This window comes from Anabrus simplex, chromosome 1 (genome assembly GCF_040414725.1).
Source record: "Anabrus simplex isolate iqAnaSimp1 chromosome 1, ASM4041472v1, whole genome shotgun sequence".
Classification (NCBI taxonomy): domain Eukaryota; kingdom Metazoa; phylum Arthropoda; class Insecta; order Orthoptera; family Tettigoniidae; genus Anabrus; species Anabrus simplex.
The window spans coordinates 61,909,977-61,930,691 of record NC_090265.1 but is presented as its reverse complement, the minus strand read 5'-3'; the positions used below and the strand labels follow the sequence as shown (position 1 = coordinate 61,930,691).

Below are 20,715 nucleotides of genomic sequence, written 5' to 3'. Positions count from 1 at the left end.
TTTGTCTGTGGAATTTCGAAACAAGAGGTACCCTTCCGCTTCGAACGAAATAGGTAGATTTCAGTGTTATTTTATTTTTTAAGTTATGTATATTTTGTTGTTGTTGAGATGGAAGCCATCCTTTTCAATGTCGGCTTGGTTGGTATAACCTTTAAGTTTCAGAGACTGTCGAATACAAGATACAAATGTATGAAACACCAGCGGGTATATGCCTGAAAGAGAACATTGTTTATTAATAATGCAGTTACATGCTTCGTTCTATAAGAACATCCTCATATTCTTACAAATGACTCATTTGCATGCTTGTACAGTCGTTCAAGAAAGAATGAGTCCATGTTATTGTATATGTTCTTCGCAGGACTCTTTTCTTAGAAACTATTGAACCAATCGATACGATGTTTGTTGTGGGGATTCACAGGACTTGTATCTATATGGGAGGTGAATTATATTTTGATAATAATTAAAATTAGGCCTGATAAAATATCAAATGCGAGGAACATAAAATAACCATTTTCGATTTCTTTTCCTGAGCGTCTATGCAAGATTGTTGACGTTCTGCTAACTAGTCACTGATTATGAATGATGTAATCAACAGGAAAAAACGGCATTTGATTGTTACAGTTGTGTCCTTTACATAAATAAATACGGAAGTTACCTTAGTGCAGTCTGTCTAATCAATTTAAATACGCATGCATTAAATTAATTTTATTCAGCTTGTGAATTTAATATTTCTTTGTTTTTTGATGTTTTAATTGGAGAATCTATGTTTTTGAATTATAGACAGTGCACGCAATGGATTATTAACTTATTTTTTCTAATGTCTCTTTCTCATTTGCAGGATGAGAGGAAATGCAGGCCTAGTACCATCTAAGAGGCTAGAGAGATATTGGTGACCGAGAAGACTTCAGCGTCGAGCTCGAAGGTAGGCTTGCATTTCGGAGGGGAATTAGCACTTTCAATAGATACACATTTTCTGCAATAGTAGAAATGGCTACTCATAGCGTGCTCGTTGTTTAAGAAGTAAGGGCTAAAAAAGTACTTTTCATTTAAGATCCTTTGGCCAGATTTATTGATTTCACTGAGACAATACACTGAAGAAAATGGAAGTTGCAACACGCAGAAGGAGTGGTGCTATATTGCTGCAATCGAACATGCAGGACGAGTGTTCGGTTGTGATTCGATTATTACACTTTCAGGTCCCTGCAAGTTTGGACAACAATCAATGCAGGATGTGCCACCACGAGCTGCAATACATTGATGAATTCGTCGAGGCATGGAGTCAATACGGCCCTGGATCGCTTCCTGAGGAATTGTGGCCCATGCGTGCTGCACTGCATGGGTCAGTTGTTCCATAGTTGTGGGTGGCTGAGGACGGTTGGCCAGTTGTCGACCCATCATGTCCCACAAATGCTCAATAAGACTGAGATCCGTGGATCTGGCGGGCCATTCTAAGGTTGTGATGTCGTGGAGAGCTTCTCTGGAGATGCGTGCAGTGTGAACCCGGCATTGTCCTGCTGAAACATCCCATTAGCAATGTTCGCCATCATAGGGTCAACCACTGGATTGAGTACCCTATCAACGTACTGTCGAGCAGTCATAGTGCTCTCAACAAGCACTAATTGTGATTTCACATTAAAGCCAATAGCTCCCCAGACCATAATGCTTGGTGTTGTCTCTGTGTGCCTCTCGAGAATAAGATCTGGGCGGCCCCTCTCCCCAGTACGTCGGCGCACACGATTCCGGCGATCACTGCGGGCAAGACAGAAGCGCGGCTCATCACTAAAGACGACCCTATGCCATTCGTCGACCCACGTCGATCTTCCTCGACACCAGGCCAGCCTTACACGTCGCTGTTGTGGGGTCAATGGAACACCTTCTGCAGGACACGGGCTCGTAAGCCAGCTGCACGCAGGCGATTACCAACTGTTTGTTGTGTAACGTGGGGTGCCACAGCTGCTCCAATTTGCGCTGCTGTTGCATGGGGTTCCATCCGGGCCATCCGAATGATGTGGCGATCCTCTCTCACAGTTGTCTGTCGCGCTGGGCCTGTGCCGGTCTACGAGTGTGGGTACCTTCATTTGACCACTGCTGCCATACACGCTGTACCGTAGATGCCCAGCTGTACCGTAGATGCCTGTCGGCCAACACATGCAGCGACAGTCCTTAGCGATGATCTAGCCTCACACAGCCCAGTTATCCGAGTCCTCTCAAACGGCGACAGTTGTTGATAGCGTGCTCTTCTCTGTCGTCGAGGCATGTTTAACGGGGAACACTTCACTGCACAGACTGCAAGTCAACTACGCTACACCAGAGTCCGTATACTGGAGTTGATTCCTCCGCGACCAATCACGTGGGGAGAACTGTAGCAACAATCCAATGGGTCTGAAGCTTTGATCGTTTACATACCTACATGGCATCGTTCCATATCTTGAAAATTAATACAAACGACCAATGCCTTCATGGTGTTGCAATTTCCATTTTCTTAAGTGTATATTGACTCACAAGAGAATGTCACTCAGTTCTATAATGCTGAATACTCCGAACACCGTCAGAAGTGATTAGTGGGACGTAGAAACAATAATATTAAAATGCTCAATAGTTGTCTGCTGTCCCAGTATTAATTTTTAACGTCGCCAATTTATTTCAAAATTCTCTTGTTTGAAATAAACTGAAAATGTTGTGCAGGAGGTGGGATTTCTAGCCTCCAACTGTCCACAGTTTGCGGATATCCTCGCATATTTCTTTGCTGACGGTTGAGTGTACATAGCTCCTTCTAATGTTTCGTCTCAGTTTACAACTGTCTGGCTCTGTGGTATAACGCTTGGAGCTATTAGATGTCGTGTTTGGAGGTTCAGATTCGATTCCCGGCACTTTCAGGTATATAAGATTGGCAGGGGATGGTACGAGGTTGAATGGTACAGACTGCTCATCTCCTTTGGAGTTGTGCGAGGAATTTGAGGACACGAATTTTTGTCCGCCTCCATGGCCGAGCGGTCGGTATCTAGACCTTTGAATCTTGGAATTCCGGCTTCGATTTTCTTGAGTTCTGGGATTTTAATCGTAAACGGTCAATTCCCTTTGTTCGGGAACCGGTGTTTGTGCTGTCTTCAACATTCCTGCTACTCATACATCACACGCAACATTATCCTCCATCACAATAGTGTCATTCTTGTGGATCTGGCAGGAGGTGGTATGTGGTTCACCTCCTTTGGGAATGTGCCTGAAAAGAGCTGCACTACAATACGAGGCTACGAGTTTATTTTTACCTTACCACAATAACACGCAGCTTCCCTTACAAACCACATGTCCCTCAACCTCATTGGAGGGTTTGCCTTCATCTGGCTGTAATAGCAACACAAAATTATAATTTTAATTTGTAACTGTGACGAAAACCTTGTACGTTATTCATGGACTGCTCTACTTATGATAATGTAGTGCAGTACATAAATCAGGGGCGGTGCGTGGTATTGTTGCAATGTAGCACAACTCTCAGTAATTTTACACTTCATTTTTCGTCTTTTCTTCTAATTTTTTAGTTTAATAAACCTAACATATATTCTAAAATATGTTAAAATTAACCCTCTTTGGACGTTCGATGTACTAATGCTTCGTAATGGACCAGTAGACGCTGCCGGCTTTGAATCAAACTCAGGGGGTTTGCTTTCCTTCGGCAACTCCCAAGTGTGGCAAACCTAAGCCTGTACGTACCATCAGGTAGCACGCTCGCCACTATCGGTCCTTGGGTGTTGCACAGGACCAGCAAACCCCCTATCGAGTAATAACTCCAAATGTCCCGGTTAGATTACACCACTCTGTGGAGATGACTTCATGCCTGCTTTCTCCCCTCTCGCAACGGTACATTCATTATCACGCTACGAGGGTACCCCATATCGGCCCACCCACAATATTACCAACATTTTGCATTAATGAAGAACAGGAAGGCGGCAAATTTTCTATTCAAGAGAGGTAAGGATAACTGTAGTTTTACTATATAATTAGCCTCTCATTCACTGCGTTTTAATTGCCGGATATATTTCAGTTTTAATAGCAATGTAGTCCATTACTTAACGATAATAGTTTTTTGCTGTTTCTGTAAGCTTCTCATGTAAAAATTCGGTGCAACACCCACCTTCTGAAACCACCACCCACCACTGATATAAACACATGCTCAAAGTGAAGGCATAAATGAACAACAGCTTGTAAGAACATCTGAGCATGCCAAAGATGGGACAATCCCGAACTTCTTGACGATATTAGTAAATAATAATGATAACTGATGTTGTTCCATGGCTAAATGGTTAGCGTGCTGGCCTTTGGTCACAGGGTTCCCGGGTTCGATTCCCGGCAGGGTCGGGAATTTTAACCATCATTGGTTAAGTTCCCTGACACGGGGGCTGGGTGTATGTGTTGTCTTCATCATCATTTCATCCTCATCACGACGCGCAGGTCGCCTGGGGGCGTAAAATAAAAAGACCTGCACCTGGCGAGCCGAACGCGTCCTGGGATCTCCCGGCACTAAAAGCCATACGCCATTTCATTTCATTGTTGTAAAACATATACATATCTGGAGTGTAATATATCTTACTTACAACGTATATACAGTAAATACTGTAGTTAAACATAGATAACGTCATTCTTATTACACCTTGGTGGTAGTGGTGATTATTGTTTTAAGGGATAGTTAGCACATTTACAACCTTCCAGAATTGAATATTCTATTCAACCTTCAATATTTCTGCAAAAAGATACAAACGTTGAAAATTAGACAAGTAGCTGGAATTGATAAGATCTCCCGAAGGGTATACCAAAGACAATGGATTGTAGGATAGTAGTATGTATTTCTTTTTCCTTATGGTTTAACATCGTACTAACAAATCAAAGGTTTTTGGCGATGGAAGGATGGGAAAGAGCTAGCTGGAACTGAGAAGGTAGCGGCCGTAGCCTTAGTTAAGATGCAGCCCCAGCATTTGCCTGACGTGAAAAATAAGAAACGAAAACCATCTTCAGGGCCGTCAATTCGAACCCACTATCTCCCGAATGTCAACTCACAGCTAAGCGACCCTAACCGCACGCCAGCTAGCTCGGTATTACCATGTCTGAAGTACTTATTTTATTGTTTGCATGAAGGAATAATACAAAAGGAATGGAGTACTACCGAGCAAGTGGCTGTGCGGTTTGGAAAACGTAGTCATCAGCTTGCATTCGGGAGATAGTGGGTTCGAACCTCACTATCAGCAGCCCTGAATATGTTTTTTCCATAGTTTCCCATTTTCAAACCAGGCAAATGCTCGGCTGTACCTTACTTAAAGTGACGGTCTCCTCCTGGCCACTCCCAGCCCTTTCCTTCCCATCGTCGCCATAAGACCTATCTGTGTCGGTGCGACGTAAAGCATTTATTTTAAGAAATGGAGTGCTGCTTTAATAGCCCCAGTGTACAAAGGAAAGGGTGGCTACTTTGATTTGTAGCTGCGTCTAAGAAATCAGGAAGGATTGTGAGATAATCTGCAAAGGCTAGGCAATCATTTACTCATTATCATCATCATCATCATCATCATCAAGACAAGTTGGTTCTTATCTCACGGACTGCGTACTATGAAGTACAAAAGGTAAATATGCTTGCCATCCAGTACCTAGTTTCTTCTTCTTCTTCTTCTTCTTCTTCTTCTTAGTCTGTTTACTCTCCATGATCGGTTTTTCCCTCGGACTCAGCGAGGGATGCCACCTCAATCGCCTCAAGGGCAGTGACCTGGAGCGTGAGACATGGGTTGAGGATACAACTGGGAGGAGGACCAGTACTTCGCCCAGGCGGCCTCGCCTGCTATGCTGAACAGGGGCCTTGTGATGGGATGGGAAGACTGGAAGGGATAGACAAGGAAGAGGGAAGGAATTGGCCGTGGCCTTATGTTAGGCACCATCCCGACATTTGCCTAGAGGAGAGAAACCACGGAAAACCACTTCGAGCATGGCTGAGGTGGGAATCGAACCCACCTCTACTCATTTGACCTCTCGAGGTTGAGTGGACCCCGTTCCAGCCCTCGTACGACTTTTCAAATTTCGTGGCAGAGCCGGGAATCGAACCCGGGCCTCCGGGGTGGCAACCGATCACGCTCCTTAAAAACAATCAAATGTAGGAGAAAGTAGAAATTTATTTATTTATAATGAGCTTATGATTTTTTAGGGGCTGCCTGGCCGAGGGGGTAAAGGCGTGCTCAGTTCGCCCGGAAGGACGTGGGTTCGAATCCCCGTCAGGAAGTCGTAAAATTTAAGAAACGAGATTTCCACTTCCGGAGGTGCACATGGCCCTGAGGTTCACTCAGCCTACATAAAAATGAGTACTAGGTTAATTCCTGGGGGCAAAGGCGGCCGGGCTTATTGCTAACCACTCTACCCCATCAAGTGCCGAGGTTACGGATCGTGGAAGCGTTTACCTTCCACCCCTCCAAGGGACTTCATGGCCTGTACGGAGAAGACTTATGAATTTTTATTCAGCACCAGTCAAACTGTTGTTACTGTTGTTACTGATCTGTTTGTGAGGAATATAGGAAAGAGAGATTCTCATGAAAAGTACTGTTTTGGGGATGAGTTTATACGAAATTCAGTTTCGAGGAGTTTGAACAAGACGACAACCGGAACTACAATGTTGTGAGTCACAGACACTTTCACTAAAGTGAAACGAAAGTTATACCCCGAGGAGAACATAGCAGACCAACTAGACGTGCAAGAAACTTCAAAGGCTGAATGGATGATCCAGTTGACTGGAACATTTTACACAAAATGAAATAAAAGAAAATGCCTATTGTAGGTCTATTCATCATCATCATCATCATCTGTTTACCCTCCAGGTTCGGTTTTTCCCTCGGACTTAGCGAGGGATCCCACCTCTACCGCCTCAACGGCAGTGTCCTGGAGCTTCAGACTCTTGGTCGGGGGATACAACTGGGGAGTATGACCAGTACCTCGCCCAGGCGGCCTCACCTGCTATGCTGAACAGGGGCCTTGTGGGGGATGGGAAGATTGGAAGGGATAGGCAAGGAAGAGGGAAGGAAGCGGCCGTGGCCTTAAGTTAGGTACCATCCCGGCATTCGCCTGGAGGAGAAGTGGGAAACCACGGAAAACCACTTCCAGGATGGCTGAGGTGGGAATCGAACCCACCTCTACACAGTTGACCTCCCGAGGCTGAGTGGACCCCGTTCCAGCCCTCGTACCACTTTTCAAAAATTTCGTGGCAGAGCCGGGAATCGAACCCGGGCCTCCGGGGGTGGCAGCTAATCACGCTAACCACTACACCACAGAGGCGGACGTAGGTCCATTCACCAAATCTAAACATTGAGATTCTTCTACACGTCCGAGAAATTAAAGGAATCTTGGTGAAATTCATTGTACAGTATTACGAACAAATTTTTGATGTGCATTGTTTTTTGAAAAAATGGTTGCAGTACAGTCGAGGCTCGATATCTCGAACCTTCATTACTGGAATTTTCAGTATCTCGAAGTAACTTAAATTTCCCGTCCGTTTGTCCTATTCTTTACGTGTACTTATTTCTCTATCACTCGAAATTCGGGTTATACGAATTTCTCGATTTCTCGAAGCAAACCTTTTCTCCCATGAAGCAAAAAATACTTTGTAATTCGAACTTTGTACAACATTGACTGTGCAACACGGCATTTGTGGTTTGTGAGGAACAGTTAACAAGTAAAGAAAGGGTTACAGTGATGTCGGGAGTTAATATGACGAGAACAGAAAAACTTCAACTTCTAGTGATCGGAAAACCGGCGAAGGCTCGCTGTTTCTCGCGTGTGAATTAATTAGCGGTCACGTACAAGAGTAACCCCCGAAGTCGCGGATGACAAGCTCTACCTTATGCATCTCGGCTGCGTGGTTTTGATGGAAGTTTCAACGTGGAGATAGGATAGGTTAACAGTACTAACGGATTTTTTCCAAAAGTGTTAACAGAGGTATGTTTCCTGTTTCACTACTGTATTGTACTGTATCCTGTCTTCTAAAATGTTACTGTAATAAGGGTTATAATTAAAGTGATGCCGTAAAATAGAGACTGTTTGTATATTTTTAAATACTACTAAAAATAATGTATTCAGTATAAGCCCGTAGATAGATATGATTCAGTCATCTTCTATACATGCTCAAAAACGTCCTCTATATCTCGAAATTTAGATAACTCGAAATAAAATTTAGCTCCCGAGGTGATTCGAGATATTGAGGCTCCACTGTAGTTGGATATGTAGACGAGTACTTATTTTTGTTACCCATACATGAGCTCGAAATACCTTCACTACCGAGTAGCTGATCAACACTTGCAATAGTAATAAAAATCCACAACCTGTTTCCAGTCATTCGACCGGGTCTGGAATGGAATGAATGAAGTCCCCATCTAGCGGGGAGGATAGGAATTGTGCCGGCTGCCGAAGCCTGTCACACCCCTTTGGAGTAATGATTCATGACTGACAGATGAAATGAAATTATATTGGAGAGTGTTTCTGGAATGAAAGATGACAGAGAAAACCGGAGTACCCGGAGAAAACCTGCCCCGCTTCCGCTTTGTCCAGCAAAAATTTCACATGGAGTGGCCGGGATCTGAACCACGGGACCCAGCGGTGAAAGGCCGGCTGAGCCATGGATGCTTCACTTGAAATAATAATAATAATAATAATAATAATAATAATAATAATAATAATAATAATAATAATAATAATAATAATAATACAATTTTATAATATTATAATTTTGTGGGGTAAATATCAAATATGCCAACAGAGGTGTTTTATATGCCGACATCATACGACATGAAATACCGAATGGACTTCCTTCCACCCCCTTCAAAAATCTGGTTAATTATAATATTTTATTTATTATATTATAATAACATTATTATTATTATTATTATTATTATTATTATTATTATTATTATTATTATTATTATTATTATTATTATTATTATTTATTCATCCATTCATTCATTAATTCAACTTCGCTAATCGGCCAACTAGGGACCACGATAAGCCTCACTTTACATTTTGGCATTTGTTCATCTTTCGCTTGATCCACATCGTCTTTATTAGCTCACTGTGTTTAGCACGACGTTCTTCTGTCGATTTAGCACCAGTTGCCCGTTTTTCTTCCCGGAAAGTCCCAAAAGTCTTGATGTCTGCTCTGAAAAGATTTCGGTCTTGTGCATCTTCTGCTTGTAGGCCCAGTTCTTTAAGATCTTTCTTGACATTAACGTACCATGGCATTGCCGTTTTTGGTTTTGCGTCAAATATACTGAAGATACGTTTCGTCCATCGAGAGTCGATCATCCGTCGTATATGACCGTAGAAGCGAACTCTGCCTTTACGCATTGTGTCCGTGATCTTCTCTATCTTAGAGTATACTTCTTGCCTGGATTTTCTAATATATATGCCATTTTTGTAGCTTGGACCAAGTATGGTGTGTAGGATCTTTCTTTCCTCTCTAAATCCGCAAGCAAACATTTCTCGGATAGGATAAGGCATTCAGATGCATACAGTGATACTGGTTTGATGACAGTGTTGTAGTGACGAATTTTTGTGTTCAGGGAAAAGCCCTTTTTGTTGTAAATGTTGCGGGTGGTTTGGAAAGTGACTTCCATTTTCTTGATTCTTGCTGCTATGGCCTCTTTGTCAAGTCCATTTTACTGAATTCATTCCCCAAGGTATTTAAATTTACTAACACGGTTTATCGTTCCATATTTGGTGTTTAGTTGTGCCGTATCATCTTTGATATTTGACATTACTTCTGTCTTTTGAAAGGAAATTTGTAAACCTGTTTGTTCTGCTACTTCCTTCAACACTTTGATCTGTTCTGTTGCACTTTCGAAATTGTATTATTATTATTATTATTATTATTATTATTATTATTATTATTATTATTATTATTATTATTATTATTATTATTATTATTATCTCTCTTCTCTTTATCTGTTTACCCTCCAGGGTCGGTTTCTCCCTCGGACTCAGCGAGGGATCCCACCTCTACCGCTTCAAGGGCAGTATCCCAGAGCTTCAGACTCTGGGGTGGGGGATACAGCTGGGGAAGATAACCAGTACCTCGCCCAGGCGGCCTCAACTGCTATGTTGAACAGGAACCTTGCGGGGGGATGGGAAGATTGGAAGGGATAGACAAGGAAGAGGGAAGGAAGTGGCCGTGGCCTTAAGTTAGGTACCAACCCGGCATTTGCCTGGTGGGGAAGTGAGAAACCACGGAAAACCACTTCCAGGATGGCTGACGTGGGAAACGAACCCCCTCTACTCAGTTGACCTCCCGAGGCTGAGTGGACCCCGTACCACTTTTCAATTTTCCTGGCAGAGCCGGGAATCAAACCCGGGCCTCCGGGAGTGGCTGCTAATCACACTAACCATTACACCACAGAGGCATACATTATTATTATTATTATTATTATTATAGCTACCGTGTGTAGGCATTTCAATTTTACGCCTTCTAGGCTGCCTCCACGTCAATTTCAGAGTTCCATTTTTAAAACCTGATCTCTGGTGAAAGATTTATGGCTGTGTTTTAATTAATTTTGTCAGGTAAACATCAAATATGCCAACAAAGATGTTTTATATGCCGGCATCATACGACATGAAATGTCGAATGGACTTCTTCTCCTCCACCCCGCCCTCTGCCGAGTTTCAACCTGCGATCGTATTAGTTAAAGCTTTCTGTTTAACTTCCCTTCTACTGCCATCCATCTCGAAGATATCTACATCGGTGTGCTGGAATTTTTCTTCTGCAAAGGAGTTTCTTTCTACTCCTTGCATAATTGTATTTATTTATTTTATTTATTTATTTATTTATTTATTTATTTATTTATTTACCGTCCGTTGTTGGTTTTTTCCTCGGGCTCAGCGACAGATCTCACCTCTACCTCCTCGAGGGCAGTGTCCTGGAGCGCGAGACATTTAGTCGGAGGACAGTACCTCGTCCAGGTGGCCTCACCTGCTGTGCTGAACAGGGGCCTTGTGGGGGATGGGAAAATCGGAAGAGATAGGCAAGGAAGGAGGAAGGAAACGGCCGTGGCCTTAAGTGGGAAACCACGCAAAAACAACTTCGAGGATGTCTGAGGTGGGAATGAAATCGAACTTCATCTACTCCCGTTCCAGTCCTCGTACCATTTTTCAAATTTCGTGGCAGAGCTGGGAGTCGAACCCGGGCCTCCACGGGTGGCAGCTAATCTCACTAACCACTACACCACAGAGGCGGACCTTGCTTAATTTTAATTCTTTTATTTCTAAGTGCCGACCTTGCCGTTTAGGGATAGCGATACTGCCTCTCACTCCAGAATCCCTGCTTCGGTTCTCGGTCGACCTGCCCTACGTAAGAACAATTGAGGAGCTATCCGACGGTGAGATACTGTAGATAGAAAGCCAAAAATAACGGCCGATAGGATTGGTCGCGTTGACCAGGCGTCACCTCGTAATCTACAGATTTTGGGTTGAGTAGGGGTGGCTTCGTTGTCTAAGACTCATCACGACTGAATTGTAGCACATTGAGAATTGTTTTGTTGTTGTTGTTGTTGTTGTTTTTATTTCCAAATGGCCAAGTAGTAGGCTAAAAATACTTTTTTTTCAAGGGTTCCTTCAAACCTTTTCTTTCGTGAGTTAATATTTGACTCAACAATTCATAGCTCAAATACATTGAAAGATTCATATTAAGAAATGTCTATGAGGCCTTTGTAGCCTCCGTGGCTCAGGCGGCAGCTCGTCGGCCTCTCACCGTTGGGTTCCGAGGTTCAAATCCCGGTCACTCCATGTGAGATTTGTGCCGAACAAAGCGGAGGCGGGGCAGGTTTTTCTCCGGGCACTCCGGTTTTCCCTGTCTTCTTTCATTCCAGCAACACTCTCCAATATCATTTCATCTGTCAGTCATTAATCATTGCCCCAGAGGAGTGCGACAGGCTTCGGCAGCCGGCACAATTCCTATCCTCGCCGCAATATGGGGGCTTCATACATTCCATCCCTGACCCGGTCACTGACGGGACAACAGGTTGTATAGGTTTTCTTTTTCTGAGGCCTTTATCTTGATAATGCACAATTTATCTGCGTTATATCAATTAAATGGACACGTGTAATAATGCATATCTTCCAATTAAGCCTGCAGCTTTAAAAGACACATTTCAATGTCAAGTGGATGTCATGATAAGAATTAAATCCATCCTAAGCCTCAGATATTACGATACAACTTCGGTCAAAAGAAGTCAAGAGGTGGCCAAAAGAGCAGTCTAGCACAGTCAAATAGGGAGTTATTCGTGAGTAGTTATCGCCACTTATGAAGCTGATTGCTGAAAAGGGGCACATTGTTAAGAAGGTATTTAGGGGTTGTAGTAAGGGTGTAGAGTAGGGGGCATACAAGTCACTGGTAAGACCCCAACTGGAGTATGGTGAGTATGCTCCAGTGTATGGGATCCTCACCAGGATTAATTGATACGGAAACTGGAAAAAAATCCAAAGGAAAGCAGCTCGATTTGTTCTGGGTGACTTCCGACAAAAGAGTAGCGTTACGATGTTGCAAAGTTTGTGCTGGGAAGACTTGGGAGAAATGAGCTGAGCTTCTCGACTAAGTGAACAAACTAGACGACAATATTTAGGCAGGTATATCACCCATGCATCACTCTTGACTTCCTGTGTGTTCACGTATTACAAACGAAAAACCATTACAGAAACAAACAAAAGTCCTAGTTTAATTTGGAAAAACCTGATACTACTCGTCATTCAAAAACAATTTCTTTCTTTGTTTCTGCAAAAAAATATCATCACTATTGTTTCCTAAACTGCTGTGAACATATTAGTTTTAGGCATATGTTAAGTTAGATAGAATTGGACTGACAAGTTTTAATTGTGTTAAAACACCATTAATTTGTTACACACAGTTATGTTTTGTTCACATTTTCAAAAATTATTATCCTGGCATGTTCTTAAGAAATTATTAACGTTTGTATACTATATATGGTTAAAAAGGTCCCAAACCTTGACCTAAAGGTTGTCTACAGGCTGAAGATGCCCAAATAATGGGTGAAACATGTACCTGACCTGATAGGTCTACCCCTCTACATACATTCATGTAGATTCAAACCACATTAAAAGTGGAAAGTAGTGAATAGGTGGTTTTATTATATTATCCTTGAGATTCTATGCCTAGTGTCATCTTCAATACGGAACAATAATGAGAGTTTTTACTTGTGAAATAGTTTTATACAAACTTTAGAGGGTGATTCGAAACAAAAGACTCACTTTCTTCACCTGCATGTAAATCCAAGCAGTTAGTACGCAGGGCTTACGTACGGTTCATGACCCTACTTCCTCTGCTTGGCCCCGGGACAGGTGATGGTGTCGGTGCGTAACTCGTTTCCTGGTCAGGGTTTTAGTTGGAAAATATGAACTACCGGTACTTCACCTAACGTCTCAGTATTTTTCACATGGATTCAAAATGGTGAGGTTCTGTTGTCATAAAGGTAACAGATCTCTTCATATGGTTATTTAGGGGTTGTAGTAAGGAGAGAGCATATACATTTCTGGTCAATATGGTTCCAGTGTATGGGACCTTCACCAGGATTACTTGATTCAAGAACTGGAAAATACCCAAAGGAAAGCAGCTCGATCTGTTCTGGGTAATTTCCAGCAAAAGGGTAGCGTTACAAAAACGTTGCAAAGTTTGGGCTGGGAAGACTTGGGAAAAAAGAGACGAGCTGCCCGACTAAGTGGTATGATCCGAGCTGTGAGTGGACAGATGGCGTGGAATGGCATTATTAGGCGAATAAGTTTGAGTGGTGTTTTTAAAAGTAGGAAAGATCACAGTATGTTGGAATTCAAGAGGACAAGTTGAGGCAAATATTCGTTTATAGGAAGAGGTGTTAGGGATTGGAATAATTTACTAAGGCAGGTGTTCGATAAATTTCCAAATTCTTTGAAATTATTTACGAAAAAAACTAGTTGAACAAGTGATAGGAAATCTGCCAGCTGGGCGACTGTTTCTCCATGCAGATCAGTGGTTACTGATTGATTGATTGATTGATTGATTGATTGATTGATTGATTGATTGATTGACTGACTGACTGACTGACTGACTGACTGACTGACTGACTGACTGATTGATTGATTGATTGATTGATTGATTGATTGATTGATTGATTGATTGATTGATTGATTGATTGATTGATTGATACCTTTGCCAGTCCACGTTAAATTTCGTAAGGAAAGTGACACTTAATTCTAAACTTCAGGCTTTTTTAGATTGATTGTGGGAAAGATTTTCGCGAAAGTAAAGTTTCTTGCAGTTTTTGTCTCGTTTCACGAGGCATAAATCCAGAAGGTCATGCTGTCTCAATCTGAGAGAACCAGAGAGCAACAACGAAACAGGAAGTGAAGTGTATATTTTTCTTTCTTCACGCCACACCGGGAGGAACGTCTCGGCGTGCTATCAACATCCATCATTCGACGTCTATGCTGTTACACTTCAGCCTGAACTAAAGCCAAGATCACCTTCAAGTTATTTTTTTTAAATCGCGTGGCTATTGCTAGCGTGGCGCAACCATTATGAGGCAGACCCCCCGACGAGGGAGGGTGGTAGTGGCACCGACTATAGGGGGCAAGGCCTTTTCTGCCTCCACCCCCAAAACATTCTTCTCCTAGATGTTAAGTCCCTTTAAAATGTGGAGTTCAGTAGTCTTCGGAGTTCCGAGTCGAGAACTACAGCGAAACAAGATTTAAAAAAGGAAGTCCCAAGGTTGGTTCCCTTAGGTCTGCTGCGGAATGGGTTGAGCTGCGCTGATGGGGTTATACCCAGAGAGTCCGGTGAGTTCTCCCCAATAGTTATGTTAGATTATTTTATATCAAGGAATGAGATTAGAAAGCGGCCATACCTTCAGAGAACTACATTTCCCAATGGAGACTGTTTAGTGGGTATATTTCGTAGTGGAGCTATTATCATGATATGAACAATATACAGTTATAGATAGGGACCTGCGTTTTTCGCGTTTGCGATAACACTGAACAATATTCCCTAAAATGCTTGGGAAACAGTTACCTATACATAACGTTGTTAACAATTAAAAAATTGGACAGATTGATTACGCTAAATAAAACGAAGTGGGACAATAACGCGAATATGCCAACTTTGTAAATTTTATATGCATAAGTGTTTAGTCTAGTATTCATCATTAACATAACATAAATGTCGATTCAGCACTAGTGGAAAAAGTGAAGTCTATTCCATTCCTTAAAAGTGACAGTGTCCGCCTCTGTGGTGTAGTGGCTAGTGTGATTAGCTTCCAACCCCGGAGGCCCGGGTTCGATTCCCGGCTCTGCCACGAAATTTGAAAAGTGGTACGAGGGCTGGAACGGGGTCCACTCAGCCTCGGGAGGTCAACTAAGTAGAGGTGGATTCAATTCCCACCTCAGCCATCCTGAAAGTGGTTTTCCTTGGTACCTAACTTAAGGCCGAGGCCGCTTCCTTCCCTCTTCCCTGTCTATCCCTTCCAATTTTCCCATTCCCCCGCAAGGCCCCTGTTCGTCATAGCAGATGAAGCCGCCTGGGCGAGGTACTGGCCATCCTCCCCAGTTGTATCTCCGACCCAGGGTCTGAAGCTCCAGGACACTGCCCTTGAGGCGGTAGAGGTGGGATCCCTCGCTGAGTCCGAGGGAAAAACCGACTCTGGAGGGTAAACAGATAAAGAAGAAGAAGAAGTCAAATACTAAATTACATTTTAATTGTATAATCCTTCCCCCCTCCCACTTCTAACTCTCAATCGCCGCTACTGATCACCATCCGCAAAATGCCTTATATCTGATTCCAGTTCTTTAGTTATATAGCCTAACATATATTCCAGGCATTTAGAAACAAGACTTCAGTAAGTGAAAATGTAACACATCCTCAGAGGTCCATGGAGCCATGATAACTCGCTGAATGCCAACTTGTTCACTTAGACAGGTCGTTGAGGCCGCTGGAGGGCGACACTATGATAGCTGCAAGCTTTAATGCCTGTCAAGGTCGGAGTGAATTAACTTCTCCAACGCCTTATTCTCTCGTGATTATCTGGCAGCTGGGAGAAACCTACTGTGCTCTGAGGAGGGGCAGCAATAATCTATAGTGCGTCATATCAATAGAATGAATGCAGCTCAGTTGATTCCTTTCAGACTTACCATTAGTGCGTATAGAGAGGGCTACCAAGGCTATCAGTGAAGCTCAAACCTCAACTGAGAACGATGGAAATCTAAATCACATTATAATGTAAGCATCTGACACATCGATCCATTTTTAAAACTTGAAAGCAATGAGAAAAAAACGTCGCTTTTATTTCTGAGTGCAAGGCATCGGAGACTGACATTGCAGCCAAGGTGCTGCGTCCAGAGTTGAAAAACAGTAAAGAAATACAAAATAAACCGTTTTCTTTATCGTAAAACCATACAGTACTAATATTCACCCAAATACACTACAATTCAATAGAATGCATGCAATAATATCAAATAACTGAAATGTATTACAAGAAGTAAGAAAATGTAACATACACTTTGCCCTTTCTTCACATGTTGGATCAGGACACAGCCACTTCCTATACTATCACCAAGTTCGATAGCTGCAGTCGCTTAAGTGCGGTCAGTATCCAGTAATCGGGAGATAGTGGGTTCGAACCCCACTGTCGGCAGCCCTGAAGATGGTTTTCCGTGGTTTCCCATTTGCACACCAGGCAAATGTCGAGGCTGTACCTTAATTAAGGACACGGCCGCTTCCTTCCACTTCCTAGGCCTTTCCTATCCCATCGTCGCCATAAGACATATCTGTGTCGGTGCGACGTAAAGCAAATAGCTAGTGTCTATACTCTCCTACGACTGCCTGTACTTTTGTTTCCTTCTGGGTGTCTTAACAGAAAGTTTTAATTTTTGGGGTGTCGAAAACCTGCTTTAATTTTGGAATCAGAAGTTAACCGCATCTTTACTTATTTCACATTCAAAATAAACTCCAAAGAAAATACAATATACCGGTACTTAATTAATACACAGTAAGCTAACCAACAAGTAATTGAATCGCTGCACTGCTATGCAAAAGAATTTGTAAGTATATCACAATATTATTCACAAGTTTGACGAAACCACGTTATCCATAAATTTACAACTGGACGCTGCGCTGTTACATATTTGATGTTTCACCACACTTCACACTGGTTAAGAAATTATTGATGGAGTTCGGTGTGAGCTGATTCAAGAGTGTGACTGTGAACAAATATATGACTACGAAATCCACAGTTAATAAAATTTGAAGTAGGGTAATCCCGGCCGCAGAGTGAGACAGAAAAATCGCACGTATCAGAATATTCAGGCGCTTCATTGGTTGATCTGAAACCAGCTCAGAGGTAAATCACAACGTTCAAAGCTTGGGAGTCCCCTGGAGAAATGGAGACCACGTCCTATACGCCTATCTCCAGGAAATGAGCTATGTTCAAACAGGAGAAAAAGTAATATACTCGGTACGCAGCTGTAATCCCATCTATCGGAGATGAACGGCATCAGAAGAGACAAAGAACATCACAACAAACAAATAGGAAAAGTCCTCTCAGTTTTAATTACTGCGTTGATGGGGTGAAAGTTCCTTTTGGGGATCATTGTAAGTATCTAGGTGTTAATATAAGGAAAGATCTTCACTGGGGTAATCACATAAATGGGATTGTAAATAAAGGGTACCGATCTCTGCACATAGTTATGAGGGTGTTTAGGGGTTGTAGTAAGGATGTAAAGGAGAGTGCATATAAGTCTCTGGTAAGACCCCAACTAGAGTATGGTTCCAGTGTATGGGACCCTCACCAGGATTACCTGATTCAAGAACTGGAAAAAATCCAAAGAAAAGCAGCTCGATTTGTTCTGGGTGATTTCCGACAAAAGAGTAGCGTTACAAAAATGTTGCAATGTTTGGGTTGGGAAGAATTGAGAGAAAGAAGAAGAGCTGCTCGACTAAGTGGTATGTTCCGAGCTGTCAGCGGAGAGATGGCGTGGAATGACATTAGTAGACGAATAGGTTTGAATGGCGTCTACAAAAGTAGGAAAGATCACAATATGAAGATAAAGTTGGAATTCAAAAGGACAAACTGGGGCAAATATTCATTTATAGGAAGGGGAGTTAGGGATTGGAATAACTTACCAAGGGAGATGTTCAATAAATTTCCAATTTCTTTGAAATCATTTCGGAAAAGGCTAGGAAAGCAACAGATAGGGAATCTGCCACCTCGGCGACTGCCCTAAATGCAGATCAGTATTGATTGATTGATTGGTTAATGTAATGTTATTGTTGATCAATATTTATGAGCTTTCGATATTGTAGACCTTCACATTTAGTTTCCTTCAGACTCTGTGATACCACGGTAAAACTAAATAAGATCGGAAACTGCATTCTCTATAACTTTTGTTATAGGCCTACAGTAACTTAGGTTACTTTTCCGTAGAACCAATATCATAGATATTTAAAAGTTCAATTTTAGGAACCTTCCCCTAAACTACCATTTCATCCAGGGCGAATAAAAATTTATATCCTAGACGGTAGTTCCTTGTTCCTCGACTCTACATACCGATTTTCATTAAATTTGTTTACAGATTTTCTCGTGGCTTGGCGTTGATATGGACTTGGCGGCAAAATTGCAAATTCATGAATATCTCTATTATCATAGCCGGTATGATAAAACTCTATTGACGTCCGAAACGGGGAGGAGCTTACGGTCAGCTGTTTCCAATATGGCGGCGAGATAGTGACGGGATGTAAACACGACAGTGATCGGGTGTGCGTCTGTAGGATTTATTAAGTGTTCAAAATGTCTTTGGTGTCGTATGCGCAACTGTTGAGAGTTGTCGGAGATTTCACGCGTCCATTAGTGGAAGGGGAAGAAATATTCAAGCGTAATAGCGTTGTGTTTGCAATCATCCCACATCGATTCAAAACCGCACAAATTTAATGTTGTCTTGAACAAGGGGGGTGAAAATGTGAAGTGCAACTCCATATGTAAAGCGGGTTTGTCAAAGAAATGTTACCGTTGACACGCTAATTCACCTTAACAGTTAAGCTACTGTAATTTTCCACTATTAAGGTTATGGAGTAATTTCTTGTTGATTTGGTCCATGCCAAAGCCTTAGCCAGGTGACGGGGGAGTTACCTGTTTTGTAAGCTGTAATCTTGGGGAAGAAAGAAAATAATAATTCTACTAAGTAAATGTTGTAAAGCAAATAAATCCTAGGCTTTATACAGGCTTGTGTTGGAACAGCCCACATAAACTTAAATGTTCTTCCATTTTTACCATCAGCACAAAAGTTAGAACTTAGAACCGACAATAATAAGTATAAAAAATTATAACTACCTACAGAATATGCAGAGCAAAGTTGGAAAATTATAATTTAAGGGTACTATAACCTCTACAGTCACAGCTGTTTGGGGTTGGAAGAATACTTGGTATGTCCAATTCTACCAAATAATTAGGTTATGGCTTCTAATTTATGATGACCGGGCGAGTTGGCCGTGCGGTTAGGAGCGTGCAGCTGTGAGCTCGCATCCGGGAGATAGTGGGTTCGAACCCCACTGTCGGCAGCCCTGAAGATGGTTTTCCGTGGTATCCCATTTTCTCACCAGGCAAATTAATTAAGGCCACGGCCGCTTCCTTCCTTCCGCTTCCTTCCCATTCCTAGACCTTTCCCGTCCCATCGTCACCATAAGACCTATCTGTGTCGGTGTGACGTAAAACAAATAGCAAAAAAAGCTAATTTATGATGGCAAAATACTACATATTTTCTTTCATTGATAGAAGTATTATATAGGCAATTTAAATGCAGTGATTAATTACTACCAGTTAAAGATATTACTCACATGTAGATAGTTAATTTACTGTCTGCTGTTACACATATGAAGAAGTTTACAAAGAGCGGATTACATTCTATGTGCGGCACAGAAGTATTAGGCTGCAAGTTTATCAGTATTTTTGATGTAGCTAAATCTTTAAGAATACAAATTAGAGACAATAACTATCAATGAGTACAATGAACAGTACCGGTACCTACGCTGTGGAAAGAAGTCGTCTTCACGAGAATGCAAACTGCACACTGTCATGTATCGCGTAACGCGTTTTCCAATTGACAGCGCGGAAACCCATCTTTCTCTCTGAACTTTTTGTACAGGAAAGTAGTGAACAGATTTCGCATCCGTTTTATACGATTTGCAACCTTATACAGAGCAGTACCTCCTCAAATTTGACAATTTTCTTTTTGTTTCCATCGCGACGTCAATGCTTCGCCATGTAAATAAACCTCATCAGTCACTATGTTGCAGCTTCAACATTCTACCGCGTGGCTGCGCCATCCAACTTTTCTGACGTCAATAAACTGGGCGAGTTGGCTATGCGGTTGGGGACGCCGAGCTGTGAGCTTGCATCCGGGAGATAGTGGGTTCGAGCCCCATTGTCGGCGGACCTGAAGATGGTTTTACGTGGTTTCCCATTTTCACACCAGGCAAATGCTGGGGCTGTACCTTAATCAAGGCCACGGCCGCTTTCTTCCCACTCCTAGCTCTTTCCTATCCCATCGTCGTCATAAGACCTATCTGTTTAGGTTCGACGTAAAACCAATAGAAAAAATGTATGAGACATAAATGATCGGAAATGTAATTCTATATAACTTTAGTTATGTACTATTTATCGATAGGACCACTAATACTGA

The 20,715-nt window shown here is 42.2% G+C and overlaps 1 protein-coding gene across 1 annotated transcript in view; it reads left to right on the top strand.

Annotated features, from left to right (window-relative positions):
* Window positions 1–20,715, top strand: part of LOC136884088 (uncharacterized) — an 85,460-nt gene that overhangs the window by 42,671 nt on the left and 22,074 nt on the right. The window contains exon 2 of the mRNA XM_067156118.2: window positions 839–922. The gene's annotated coding sequence lies outside the window, so the exon portion shown is untranslated. The remainder of the gene's footprint in view (window positions 1–838; window positions 923–20,715) is intronic.